Source organism: Puma concolor, chromosome F2 (genome assembly GCF_028749965.1).
Source record: "Puma concolor isolate L17-30 chromosome F2, mPumCon1.1.hap2, whole genome shotgun sequence".
NCBI classification, from domain to species: Eukaryota; Metazoa; Chordata; class Mammalia; order Carnivora; family Felidae; genus Puma; species Puma concolor.
This window is the reverse complement of record NC_141684.1, coordinates 27,658,657-27,673,921: the sequence shown is the minus strand read 5'-3', so window position 1 is coordinate 27,673,921 and position 15,265 is coordinate 27,658,657. Positions and strand designations below refer to the sequence as shown.

Sequence of the window (15,265 nt, the reverse complement as noted above, 5' to 3'; positions counted from 1 at the left end):
GGGGAAAGTACATTGCAATCCAGTCCTATCTCAAGAAGCAAGAAAAATCCCAAATACAAAATCTAACAGCACACCTAAAGGAAATAGAAGCAGAACAGCAAAGACAGCCTAAATACAGCAGAAGAAGAGAAATAATAAAGATCAGAGCAGAAATAAACAATATAGAATCTAAAAAAGCTGTAGAGCAGATCAATGAAACCAAGAGTTGGTTTTTTGAAAAAATAAACAAAATTGACAAACCTCTAGCCAGGCTTCGCAAAAAGAAAAGGGAGATGACCCAAATAGATAAAATCATGAATGAAAATGGAATTATTACAACCAATTCCTCAGAAATACAAGAAATTATCAGGGAATACTATGAAAAATTATATGCCAACAAACTGGACAACCTGGAAGAAATGGAAAAATTCCTAAACACCCACACACATACAAAACTCAATCAGAAGGAAGTAGAAAGCTTGAACAGACCCATAACCAGCGAAGAAATTGAATCAGTCATCAAAAATCCCCCAATAAATAAGAGTCCAGGACCAGATGGCTTCCCAGGGGAGTTCTACCAGACGTTTAAAGCAGAGATAATACCTATCCTTCTCAAGCTGTCCAAAAAATAGAAAGGGAAGGAAAACTTCCAGACTCATTCTATGAAGGCAGTATTACTTAGATTCCTAAAGCAGACAGAGACCGAGTAAAAAAAGAGAACTACAGTCCAATATCCCTGATGACTTATGGATGCAAAAATTCTCAATAAGATACTAGCAAATCGAATTCAACAGCATATAAAAAGAATTATTCACCATGATCAAGTGGGATTCGTTCCTGGGATGCAGGGCTGGTTCAACATTCGCAAATCAATCAACGTGATACATCACATTAATAAAAGAAAAGATAAGACCATATGATCCTGTCAATCGATGCACAAAAGGCCTTTGACAAAATTCAGCACCTTTTCTTAATAAAAACCCTCGAGAAAGTCGGGATAGAAGGAACATACTTAAAGATCATAAAAGCCATATATGAAAAGCCCACAGGTAACATCATCCTCAATGGGGAAAAACTGAGAGCTTTTTCCCTGAGATCAGGAACACGACAGGGATGTCCACTCTCTCCGCTGGTGTTTAACATAGTGTGGGAAGTTCTAGCATGAGCAATCAGACAACAAAAGGAAATCAAAGGCATCAAAATTGGCAAAGATGAAGTTAAGCTTTCACTTTTTGCAGATGACATGATATTATACATGGAAAATCCGATAGACTCCACCAGAAGTCTGCTAGAACTGATACATGAATTTAGCAAAGTTGCAGGATACAAAGTCAATGTACAGAAATCCGTTGCATTCTTATACACTAATAATGAAGCAACAGAAAGACAAATAAAGAAACTGATCCCATTCACAATTGCACCCAGAAGCATAAAATACCTAGGAAGAAATCTAACCAAAGATGTAAAAGATCTGTATGCTGAAAACTATAGAAAGCTTATGAAGGAAATTGAAGAATATATAAAGTTATGGAAAAACATTCCGTGCTCATGGATTGGAAGAATAAATATTGTCAAAATGTCAATACTACCCAAAGCTATCAACACATTCAATGCAATCCCAATCAAAATTGCACCAGCATTCTTCTCGAAACTAGAACAAGCAATCCTAAAATTCATATGGAACCACAAAAGGCCCCGAATAGCCAAAGTAATTTTGAAGAAGAAGACCAAAGTGGGAGGCATCACAATCCCAGACTTTAGCCTCTACTACAAATCTGTAATCATCAAGACAGCATGGTTTCCACAAAAACAGACACATAGACCAATGGAATAGGATAGAAACCCCAGAACTAGACCCACAAACGTATGGCCAACTCATCTTTGACGAAGCAGGAAAGAACATCCAATGGAAAAAAAGACAGTCTCTTTAACAAATGGTGCTGGGAGAACTGGACAGCAACATGCAGAAGGTTGAAACTAGACCACTTTCTCACACCATTCACAAACATAAACTCAAAATGGATAAAGGACCTGAATGTGAGACAGGAGACCATCAAAACCCTAGAGGAGAAAGCCAGAAAAGACCTCTCTGACCTCAGCCGTAGCAGTTTCTTACTTGACACATCCCCAAAGGCAAGGGAATTAATATCAAAAATGAACTACTGGGACCTTATGAAGATAAAAAGCTTCTGCACAGCAAATGAAACAACCAACAAAACTAAAAGGCAACCAACGGAATGGGAAAAGATATTTGCAAATGACATATCGGACAAAGGGCTAGGATCCAAAATCTATAAAGAGCTCCCCAAACTCCACCCCCTGAAAAACAAATAACCCAGTGAAGAAATGTGCAGAAAACATGAATAGACACTTCTCTAAAGAAGACATCCAGATGGCCAACAGGCATATGAAAATATGCTCAATGTCGCTCCTCATCAGGGAAATACAAATCAACACCGCACTCAGAAATCACCTCACACCAGTCAGAGTGGCCAAAATGAACAAATCAGGAGACTATACATGCTGGAGAGGATGTGGAGAAACGGAAACCCTCTTGCACTGTTGGTGGGAATACAATTTGGTGCAGCTGCTCTGAAAACATTGTGGAGGTTCCTCAAAAAATTAAAAATAGGTCTACCCTATGACCCAGCAATAACGCTGCTAGGAATTTACCCAAGGGATACAGGAGTACTGATGCATAGGGGCACTTGTACCACAATGTGTATAGCCGCACTCTCAACAATAGCCAAATTATGGAAAGAGCCTAAATATCCGTCAACTGATGCATGGATAAAGAAATTGTGGTTTATATACACAATGGAGTACTACGTGGTAATGAGAAAGAATGAAATATGTCCCTTTATAGCAACATGGATGGAGCTGGAGAGTATTATACTAAGTGAAATAAGCCATACAGAGAAAGACAAATACCATATGTTTCCAGTCTTATGTGGATCCTGAGAAACTTAACAGAAACCCATGAGGGAGGGGAAGAAAAAAAAAGGTTAGAGTGGGAGAGAGCCAAAGCATAGGAGACTCTTAAAAACTGAGAAGAAACTGAGGGTTGGTGGGGGGGGGGGGGTGGGAGGGAGGGGAGGGTGGGTGATGGGCATTGAGGAGGGCACCTTTTGGGATGAGCACTGGGTGTTGTATGGAAACCAATTTGACAATAAATTTCTTATATTGAAAAAAATAAAAAATAAATAAAAATGTTTAGTTAGAATTCAAAAAAAGAAAAAAGAAAAAAAGAAAGTTGTTATGAGGGTAAAGCTTAACGTTCTCACCATAACAACAACAACAACAAAATGGTGTTTATGTGAGGTGAACATGTAGATCATGTTAATGTTGGCCAGCACATAGAGCAACAAGAACTCATTTATTTGCTAGAGGGAAAGCAAAATGGTACAGCTACTTTGGTAGACATTTTGGTAGTTTCCTACAGAGCTAAATACACTTGGGTTGCCTGGGTGGCTAAGTCGGTTAAGCATCCGACCTCAGCTCAGTTCATGATCTCCCAGTTCGTGAATTTAAACCCCTCTTCAGACTGTGTGCTGACTCTCAGAGCCTGGAGCCTGCTTCAAAATCTTTGTGTGTCTTTCTTTCTCAAAAATAAACATTAAGAAAAAATTAAAAAAAAAAAGTGAATATACTCTTACCATACAATCCAGCAAGTGTGCTCCTTAATATGAGTGAAAACTTATGTCCACACAAAAACCTGCCATGGATATCTGCAGCAGGTTTCTTGATAATTGTGAAAACTTAGAAGCCACCAAGAGATCCTTAAATAGGTAAATGCACCAATAAATGAATAAACTGTGATACATCCAGACAATGAATAGTATTCACTAAAAAAAAAAAAAAACAAAACAAATGAAAAATCAAAACAAACAAACAAAAAACGGTGAGGTATTAAGACATGAAAAGGCAGAGAGGAACCTTAAAAATCCATATTACTAAGTATTAGAAACAATGTGAAAATACTGTAATACTGTATGAGTCCAACTGTATGACATCCTAGAAAAGACAAACTATAGGGAGAGCTAAAATATCACTGGATATCAAAGGTCAGGGGATAGGGAAGAAAGAATAGTCAGAGAATGAATAAGAATGTACATAGTACAGAGGACTTTTAGGGCAATAGAAATTCTCTGTATGATACTCTAATAATAGAAAAATATCATTTTATATTTATTAAAATCCATAGATTATAAACACCAAGAGTGAGCCTCTAGGTAAATATATGTCAATGTATGATTCATGAATTATAATAGATGTACCACCCTGGAAAAAGGATGTTGATAGTAGGGGAGGCTATGCATGTGTGGGGACAGGAGGTATATGGGAACTCTGTACTTTTCCTCAATTTTGTATGAACATAAGATCACTCTAAAATTAATATCTATTTTTAAAAATTAAGTGTATGTCCAAGACAATATTTGGTGTGACTATATTATTATGTATATCTTATTTCTTTTAAGGTATGCTTTTTAAAAATTCCATTTCTTATTTTTATCTGGGTACTTTTGTTGTATATATTTGAAAATAGTATGCATTGCTTTTTTTTTTTTTAACGTTTTATTTATTTTTGAGACAGATAGAGACAGAGCATGAACGGGGGAGGGGCAGAGAGAGAGGAAGACACAGAATCGGAAGCAGGCTCCAGGCTCTGAGCCACCAGCCCAGAGCCTGATGTGGGGCTTGAACTCACGGACCGCGAGATGGTGACCTGAGCTGAAGTCGGATGCTCAACCGACTGAGCCACCCAGGTGCCCCTAAAATAGTACGCATTTCTTATAAAGATTACAAATTATTCCTTTTGTTTTCTATTGGATTTTACTTTATGCCCTGATAGTTTCATGGATGAATACCTCAGATGCATAAGGAAATATTGTTATTTGTGACCTTATAAGTTACAGAAATTTATCTCCTTAGCACTGTCTTCAATGCCAGTTCATGAAAGTTTTCACAGTGAATATTTTGTATCTATAATATGAATTTGTTGTGAAGAGGTGTTTCAAACAATTGGAATAGGTAGAGGTCAAGAAACTTTTCATTTTCTTTTACCTTCCTTTCCAAAATCATCCCCATAGAAACCACAAAGAACTTTATTCTAGTCCCAAATTTAAGAATAGATGCTAAATATGAAGGCATTTGAGGAGGATGTTTAAATTGGAGCACAGTTTGAAATAGATGAAGTCATCTATATAATAAGGCATGTTGCTGTGGGGAAAAATGCATAATGTCAATTTTCAGATTCTTCTTTAGTATCATGGGATTTTGAGCCATAGCCTTGAAATGTACAACTATTGTCAGAAGGTCCTAAGCTCATAGGAAAAAAAAAAAACCCAGACATTTGATGGATGTTTTTTCAGTTCTTTTCATTTCCAAGGCAGATAATTATATGAAATTGTGACAATCACTATAGTTCTTTAGGGATGAAATGCCTAAGCATAACTGTAATAGTTTGAGCAGCATGTCACTGTCATCCAGGAACTTGGCATTACTTTCAGGTTAAAAATCTCCTCATTAAAATATTAACATTATGAAAGCAGACTGGCAAAGGTTGGACTTTATACAAAGTCAATTTATTTTATTTGCTGTTCCTGTGTCTCATATAGTTAAGCATAATAATTAAGAATGTGAGCTTTGTGTCCTATTTGCCTATGTTCAAACCCTAGCTTCCCAATGTTCTATATTAGAATCCTATACTAGTTACTTCTTTGCAAGTCAGTTTCCTCATCCATACATTAGAGTTATTGATAGTGTCTTTTTCTTTTTTTTTTTTTTAAATTTTTTTTTAATGTTTATTTATTTTTGAGACAGAGAGAGACACAGCATGAGCAGGGAAGGGGCAGGGAGAGAGGGAGACACAGAATGTGAAGCAGGCTCCAGGCTCTGAGCTGTCAGCACAGAGCCCACGCGGGGCTCGAACTCACGAACTGTGAGATCATGACCTGAGCCGAAGTCGGACGCTTAACCGACTGAGTCACCCAGGCGCCCCGATAGTGTCTTTTTCAAAGAAATGCTATAAAATTAAATTAGTTAAGCCCTATAAAGTTCTTGGGACAGTCCTATAAAGAATAATAAGTACTCAAAAATTAACTGTTGTTTATACAACTATTTTACTGCTTATTGTTAAATAATTATAGGAATCTATAATTTTACCTCTTATTTTGAGAAACATCTATTCTTGAGAAAATAAAAGATAACAAGAAGTTTAATAGCTCTCATTCTCCTTCTAAACAGTTGGCCATTCACAGAAATTGTTATCTGCAACACAAGTGGAAAGAAGTGAATTTAATTATAAATAAGCAATTTAAGAACTTTTTTGCATATGGATTTTTACCTTTACTTTGTTATTTCATACTTATTGAATAACATTAAAAATATATTGCTTATTAGTGATGCTTAGCAAGCTTACTAAATTGTTAATATTTTCATTACCAATGATATTTATACTATAAATATATGCATTCAATATTTATAAAAGTATTTAATTAATAATTAATTCTTCCAAACTGTTAAGATTTCCTCAAACATTGACTAAGAACAGCTTAGAAGATTTTGCTAATTGAAAGCACAATAAAAATGCTAAATGAATATTTATGTGCTTTAAATAAAAGGTCAGGCTAGTGAGATGTAGAACGTAAGTCATTTGCATAAGCTTTTGAGTATATCCTATGGTGAAATATATCATTCTTGCCCAAATAACTGTAGATTAACATATTTAAATCATATTTACCTCCTATGACTTAAAGGGAATATTCCAAATTATTGTACTCCTCTGTAGTCTTGTATTTTTCTGGTGCACTAAAAAAAAATCACCTAATGCACCTCATACCTAAAGGAAAATTGAGATTTATAGTTATGAATTCTAGAAAATTTTACTTAATGGAAATCTGTATATTCAAAATAAAAGAAGACACAAGAGATTATGAATATGTAGGTAAATATAAAATAGTGTTCTGTATCTTTTCAAGAGTATTAAAAAATCCTGTTGACTTAGATTAAAAATACACACAATGTTTTCTGTAGTTTACAACAAAATATGGGATGAGATGTACAGTAAAAATGGCACAAAAGCAAGAAGAGAAGAAATGGGCATTTACAGTTGTATTGATCTTTAAAAAAATAAAGTGGTATGAACATATTTGAAAGTAGTAAGTTGAAAGTTGAAAATGCATAATATGCATTTTATTTAGTAAATGTATTTTATTTAGTAAAATGTATTTTATTCAGTAAGTTGAAAGTTGTAGTAAGTTGAAAATGCGTAATATGCATTTTATTTAGATATTTAACAACTTCATCGAAGTATAATTTGCACACAGTAGACTTCATGCATTTAACATTTGCAAATTGATGGGTTTTGAAGCCACAATCAGGATACTGAAAGTATTCATAATCTCATAAATTTCCACAGGCCCTTTTGGAATTCCTGCCTATTATCCCTCATGACCTCGTCCTTAGTAAGCCACAGATCTGCTGTCACTGCACATTAGTTCACATGTTCTGTAATTTTATGTAAGTTGAATCATACATTACATACTCTTTTATATCGATGGTAGCAGTGATTAATAGTCTGACTTCTTATGCTTAGTAGGATTGTTTTTTAAGACTCATAAATCTATTTTGGATACAAATGATCCCTTTTGTTTATTGCTGAATAGTACTCCATTACACAGATATATCATGATTTATTTATCTATTCACCAATTGATAAACATTTGATTAGTTGCCAGATTTTAAATACTACAGTAAAGCAGTTATGAACATTCATGCAAAGCTTTTTAAAGTACATATGCTGTCATTTCTTTTGGATAAATACTTAGGAAGAGAATGGCTGGGTCATATGAAAGGTGTGTGTTTAACTTTATTTTTTTAAAGTTTATTTTTGAGAGAGAGAGGGAGAGAGAGTGCACACCAGTGGGGGAAGGGCAGAGAGAGAGAGCGAGACAAAGGATCTGAAGTGGGCTCTGTGCTAACAGCAGAGAGCCTGACATGGGGCTTAAACTCAGGAACCATGAGATAATGACCTGAGCTGAAATCTGACACTTAACTGACTAAGCCACCCTGGCATCCCATGTGTTTAATGTTTTAACAAACTACCAGATTTTCTAAGTGTTTGTGCCATTTTACATCCCTAATAACAGTGAATGGGAAAGGTAATCCAAAACCCTGCTTAGACTTTGTATGATCAGACCTTGTAACTTTAATATATATACAGCTGCATACATACACATGCGCACACAGTCTTCTGACAATAAACAAGGTATGTATCTTCATTTATTTATGTATTGTGCATTTATGTATTACGTATTCATAAATTTACCTCAATAATATTTGTAGTTTCAGTTATGTAGGTATTCAGTTATATAGGTATCTCTAAGTATTTTATATTTTTTGGTGCTCTCATAAGTGACGACTTAAAATTCAATTTCCAGTTGTCTACTGCTCTTATATATAAATACAATTGGTATGTGTTTATTGGTATTGTGTCATACAAATCTGCCTAAACTCACTTAATAGTTTTACCTAGCTTTATTGTAGACCTCATTATATTTTCTGCCAGAACAGAATTCCTCAACAGCAATACTATTGGCATTTTAGGCTGTCCTGTGCATTGTAGCATGTTTAACAGCATCCTTGGCTTCTACACAAGGTGTCACTAGTACCATACTTGTTTTGATAATTAAAAATATCTCCTGATATTGTCAAATATCTCCTGGTGGCAATATCACCACTGGTGGAAAACCACTGATATAGTTATTCATGTCATCTGTGAATAAAGGCAGTGTTTGGATTCCTTTCCATTCTGAATGTCTTGTTGTCTTTCCTTTACTTAGCATATTGCATCCACAAGAACTTCTGGTGCATTGTTGAATAGAAGCAATGACAATAAATATACTTGTTTTGTTCTTGATCATAGGGTGGATATATTTATTCTTTTGTTATTTGGATTGATGCTAGTAAAGAGTTTCATAAATGCCTTCTTCAGATTAAGAAAGTTACCTTCTACACCTAGAGTATTCAGTTTTTATCAGTAATGGATGTTGGAATTGATCAAGTGTGTTTTTTTTTGTAGTTGTTGTTCCATCATTTAAGAATATCATATTTATTTTCCTTTAAGTGTTGCTATTATTATAGATTACATTGATTTTTTTAAGGTAAAGCAACCATACATTAGCGAAATAAACTTCACTTGGTCATTATGCATTGTCTGTTTTATTTACAGCTGAATTTGATTTGCAAAAATTTTTATTTAAAATTTTTACATTTGTAAAATTTTACATGTAAAATTTTTACATTTATAGGGGATAATAATCTGTAGTTTTCTTATAATGATTTTGGCTATAAGGTAATACTGAATTCATAGAATAAGTTCGAATGTATTCCCTCCTTTTCAATTTTTGGAAACACTTTCTACTAGATTGTTTGATGCTTGGTAGGATTAATCTGTGAAGCCTGTGAGGCTAGACTTTGCAGAAAGACTTATATGTATAAATTTAATTTGTTTAGGGGCACCTGGGTGGCTCAGTCGGTTGCGTGTCTGACTTCAGCTCAGGTCATGATCTCACGGTCCGGTAGTTCGAGCCCCGCGTCGGGCTCTGTGCTGACAGCTCAGACCCTGGAGCCTGTTTCAGATTCTGTGTCTCCCTCTCTCTCTGACCCTCCCTCATTCATGCTTTGTCTCTGTCTCAAAAATAAATAAACATTAAAAAAAATTAAAAAAAAATTTAATTTGTTTAATTAAATTTGAATAAGTGGTAATTTTGTTTTATGAGAATTTGTCTATTTCACATTCTCTAGAATTACTAACATGCAGTTAGTTTGTAATTCCTTATTCTTTCCTATAGGCTGAATATCTGTGTCCCCTCAACATCATATGTTAAAATCTAATCCCCAGTGTGATGAATTTTGGAGGTGGGGCCTTTGGGCCCATCTGTCATGGGGGTTTTTCCGTTATAAAAGATTAGTGCCCTTTTAAACCCAAGGGTTTCCTTGCCACTTCTTCCTTGTGGACACAGAGGAAAGAAAAAAAAAGGCCATCTATGAACCAGGAAGCAGCTGTTACCAGACACTGAATATTCTGGCACTTTAATCTTGGACTCCTTAGCCTCTAGAGCTACAAGAAATAAATCTTTGTTGCTAAAAAGGCACCCAGTCCATCACATTTTGTTATAGCAGCTTGAACTGGCTAAGACATTATGCTTTTAACAACTATAGAATCTGTAGTGATATCAATTATATTGATAATTTTTGTCATCCATCCTTTTTTCATCATCACCCTGGCCATGGGTTTTCATTTGATTTTATTAAAGAACCAGATTTTGTTATACGTGATTTTCTCTACTGTCTTTATGTTTCCTATTTTAGTGATTTTTTTTATCTCATCCTTATCATTGAATTTCCTCTACTTACTTTAGGTTAGATTTACTAATTCCATTTTGTTTATTATGTTGCAAATTGAAGTCATTGTTCTGAAACTATTTTTCTTCCCTACTATTGGCAAATACTAGTATAAATTTACCACTGTATCATTCCTTAGTGGCAGTATATAAAATATTTTATATTTGTATTTTTATTTTCAGTGACTAAAAAATGCTTTCTACTTTTTTAACTGCCATCTTTGCTTTCATTCAATAAAAATATTCTCTAACTTCCTTTTTAATACCTTCTCTGATTCGTGCATTATTTAAAAGTTGTTATTGTTTCATATTATATGGGAATTTTCCAGAGATTTTTTTCTGTCTTTGACTTCTAATAAAACTACATTGTAATCAGAACATACTTTGTATGACTTAAATCCTTTAAATTAATTCAGTTATTTTTTTGGCCCAGAATAGAATGGTCTATTTTCGTAAATTTTCTTTGTAAACTTGAAAAAAATGTATATTCTTTTGTTATTGGGTGGAGTGTTCTATACATGTCAATTAGGTAAAGTTGGTTGATAGTATTTATCTATATTGTCATTGTTTACTGATTTATCAATTATTAAGAAAGGAGTATTAAAATCCCTAACTCTGATATCTGTTTTCATTCTTTTACTTTTAATCTATTTACGACTTTATATTTAATTTGGTTTCTTTTTGATCTTGCTATTTTATAAAATCTTATAATCTCTATCTTTTTTTTTTAAATTTTTTTTTTTAACGTTTATTTATTTTTTTTGGGACAGAGAGAGACAGAGCATGAACGGGGGAGGGGCAGAGAGAGAGGGAGACACAGAATCGGAAACAGGCTCCAGGCTCTGAGCCCGACGCGGGGCTCGAACTCACGGACCGCGAGATCGTGACCTGGCTGAAGTCGGATGCTTAACCGACTGTGCCACCCAGGCGCCCCTATAATCTCTATCTTTTAATTAGACTTGTATCATTTATATTTAATGTGATTACTCATATTAGATAGATTTATTGCTTGTTATTTCTTTTCTCTTCATCCCAAGTGAAGATAAAAGAGATTAGTAAACAACAGAACAGGGACTCAAAGTTATGGTGAGCATATTCTAAAAGTTATTTTTTAATTATTTCCTAACATAAATGTACAGGACTTTGAAGGAGACAAATATTATTCAGTCATCCATCTATTCATTTATTCCATGGACATACATTGTCTTTGTCCCTCAAGGGACATCTAACTGTGTGTACATAACTGTGTCCTTAAGGCCCACACCCAAAATTCAGAAGTGAATGTTTATTGATCCCCATTTTTTTCAATACAAACTTTCTGAAGACTTTAAGTAGTTCCTTTCTCTCCTTCTCTATCTCACTTTCTCTCTCAATCTCATTTGTTAGATTTCTAACTTCTAGTAGCATGTCTCAGACTTTCCTTTTCCTTTTTCAAATGCTGTGTGTCAAAAAAGTGAAAATTAACTAAATTCTCTTCCTTCAATTCCCATATTAAAAGTCATTTTTTCTTACCATTAGTGTGGATGCCTCTTACTATGAGGACAAGTTACTCACAAGGAAGGAGAAAACGCACTAAGATTAGCATTCAAAGTATAACAAATGGTTTGGGGACACAGTGAATGGATGTTTAGTTGGTGATACATTTGGTTTGGATTTAGCAAGACATAGATATAGATGTAGATGTAGATACATACCAGTGTCTTCAGTATACTGTTAAGTATAATGGTAATTCTTAATCATTCTTGAATGCAAATGTCTTCTAGGAATATCCCTCATTTATTCTGTGGATATACTTAAACCTTGAAAAAAAGGTGGGCTTTGGTAATGCATACTGGAAGGATAAGGTACAATGGAGGAGAAACAAAATTTGAAATGAACACAGAAAAATTACCAATCATAATGTGGAAGATTAAGTTCCCATTGAGGCGTAGTTAAAATGGAAATTCTCACCCATCAGGAACTGATACTGTAGTATATAGAGACCACTTTTAAGCAACAGGATTGAGCAATGGGAACTTTGCTGAATGCAGATAGGCTCATTAAGTAACCCACCTCGAAGTAGCCAGAGGCCCTAATGACCAAATATAAGCAGGCAAGGTTCTAAGATTACCAAAAAGGGAAAATCCCACATGTGCCCATACTCCTTCACTCTGCCCTAGAACTATGGCGTCTCACCACTACCTCATGACAGACAGTCTCTCTTTTGCTGTTCTGACTGCCACTCCGCAGTGTCTTAAATAAGCTTCTGTCTCTTTTGTTCTGCCTTGGATGAATTCTTTCAGTGACCGCACTGCCAGCCCCCACCCAATTAGGATGCTCCACATTGGTGCCCCCCCATCTGATCTGAGCGCCTCACATAGTATATAAACAGAGAATTTATTTTTCTTCTTTGATTGAAATAACCTGGAATTAGGTGGCGTGTTGGTTAAGCGACCAACTCTTGATTTCAGCTCAGGTCATGATCTCATGGCTCATGGGTTCGAGCTCCACGTTGGGCTCTGTGCTGACAGCAGGGAGCCTGCTTGGGATTCTCTATCTCTCTCTTTTTCTGCCACTCGTGCTCTCTCTCTCCCTCTCTTAAAAATAAATAAACATTTTTTGAAAAGAACCTGAGTTCTTAAAAAAAAAAAGCTGAAATTAAAATGATCAAAATCTGTGCATTTAAGTACACAAACCATAATATGTCTGTTTTCAAATGCTCATAGCTTAGGCATCAAACAAAACATAATAACAAATAAAGACCAATCATGATATAAGACTAAATTATCTTGCTAACCTTATATTTAGAAAATTACACTACAAAATTATTGTGATAGGAAAACACAATTAGAATATCCAACCCTCAAACACAAGGATAATCTTATAGAGTAGTTCAAGAAGTTAATTAATAATAATGTGTGGTTTTTTTTTGTATTTTGTGATGTTATAGAATATGTAAGTCTTCAAAAAGATGTAATTTGTTGTGATTTCTCTGCACATTCTAAATTAGTATTCACTCTCATATATTTTTTCAATATTTTTTATATTTATATTCTTTTAAAGTCTCACAGTACCTTAATCCATTATAATTGTATAACAAAAACTTATCCAGAAAAGGAAGACTGTTAGGAAATGATAGGTAAAAGCTAGTGCACAGTCAGATTCTGTTGGACTTTTAGGCTACAGGAATGAATTTAAATCATATTCTTAAAGCATAGGGCTTGTGTCAGGAAAAAAAAAAAAAAGGAAAAAGTCGTTCTGGTTCCAGTGTGAAGAATAGATTAGGGACAGACAGCAAGCACAGAATCAGATACCAGTTGAAAATACTTTTTTATTATTCAGGCTTAAGATGATGGTGACCTGGTCCAGAATTTCATGAGATTGAGAGGATATTGAAAGCTTTAGAGAAAGAGATGAAATAAAGTTCTATAAACAAAGAGGTTTATTTTTTTTTTAATGTATATCATCAGAGATAAATAGAGCAAGTTACATAGATTCGTATTTGTCTTGAGGCTGTGTTTAAATTGGTTCTCCATTTACAAATAAGAGAAAGAATAAACTTAAAGAGACATTCATGGCTCGTGTAAAGCAAGTTTTAGAAAAAGAGAGGAAGGACTATACTTTCAGGAATCATTTCTACAGTTTGTTACTGAACTGTAGAAGGAAACAGCTAAATGTTTGAGAGCCATGTAAGTGCAAAGGTTCATAAGAAGTAGGGTGTGTTCAATTGTACCAAATTCTGCTCATATTGATGCAGGCAGAGATGTGCTCATTGGATCTAAAAATATAGTTACTTTGACAAAGAACACATTTGGTAATCTGGAAAAGTTAGAGCTTTTTTGCTGGAATAGAGTGGGTTGAAGAGTAAATAAGGTGTTAGAAGGTGATACTCTATAAGAAATGCTATCAAGAAGTATTCATTGATGATGTTTCCTCACAGGTGCCCCCCTGAGGCCATGGTGAGTCTTGAAGGGCTCATACATGGACCCATCCATGGGAGCCTGTCTGCAGGTACGGAGGAGCTAGCTCATGTGCACTTTGTTTCTTAACACACCTCCTGCCCTCATGTTTCTAATAACTCTAAGTTGGTGTGAATCATGGGCCAAGCCATCCCATTAGTCCCTCTTGTTTAGCCTGAGGTTATCCCCACTGCACCTAGGATACCAAGAAAGGCAGAAATTGAGTGAGATGCCTTGTGGCTCTGTACCGAGGGAGAGTAGGCACACCCAGGTGATATAAACTTTTTCAAAGTGTTTATGAGCAGAGATGAGTAGAAGATGAGCAGAGAAACAAGAAAATCTGGAGGGGAATATGATGTTTAAAAAGAAGTCCCTGGATGATTCAGGTTAAGGGGCAGACTTCTGCTCAGGTCATGATTTCATGGTTCATTAGTTTGAGCCCTGCATGGGAGCACTGACAGTGTGGAGCCTCCCTGGGATTCCGTCTCTCCCTCTCTCTCTGCCCCTCCCCTGCTCACATGCATACTTTCTCTCTCAAAATAAATAAATAAACTTAAAAAAAAATAAGAGGGTGGAGAAACTATTCTGTGTTATTATTATAAAAATAGAGAACTTCATTTATCTTGGGAATAAACTAACAGAAGTTGAAAATTTGTTGGCAAGAATACAAAAGGCTAATTGATGAATGTTTTAAACAACATTGAGGTAAGAATCAAGAAGTAGTTTATTAAGAAGGTAGAGAAATACCAGTAGGGCAGTGGAAAATTGAAAATGAAACAGAAAGAAGCCAATGAAGTTGTATTATCAAACCAGCTAGCACTATGAGAAAGAGTGTAGAACACACATTTGTTATTCCATACAAGAGACAGGAAATTGGTATAAATTTATTTGAGAGCTTCTCCCAGTCCTGAACTCCCAGCTCTGATTGCATACAGTAGCCTT

The 15,265-nt window shown here is 35.0% G+C and overlaps 1 pseudogene; it reads left to right on the top strand.

Annotated features, from left to right (window-relative positions):
• Positions 1-13,975: 13,975 nt before the first annotated feature.
• On the top strand, positions 13,976-14,067 carry LOC147571889 (small nucleolar RNA U3; annotated as a pseudogene).
• Positions 14,068-15,265: the final 1,198 nt, after the last annotated feature.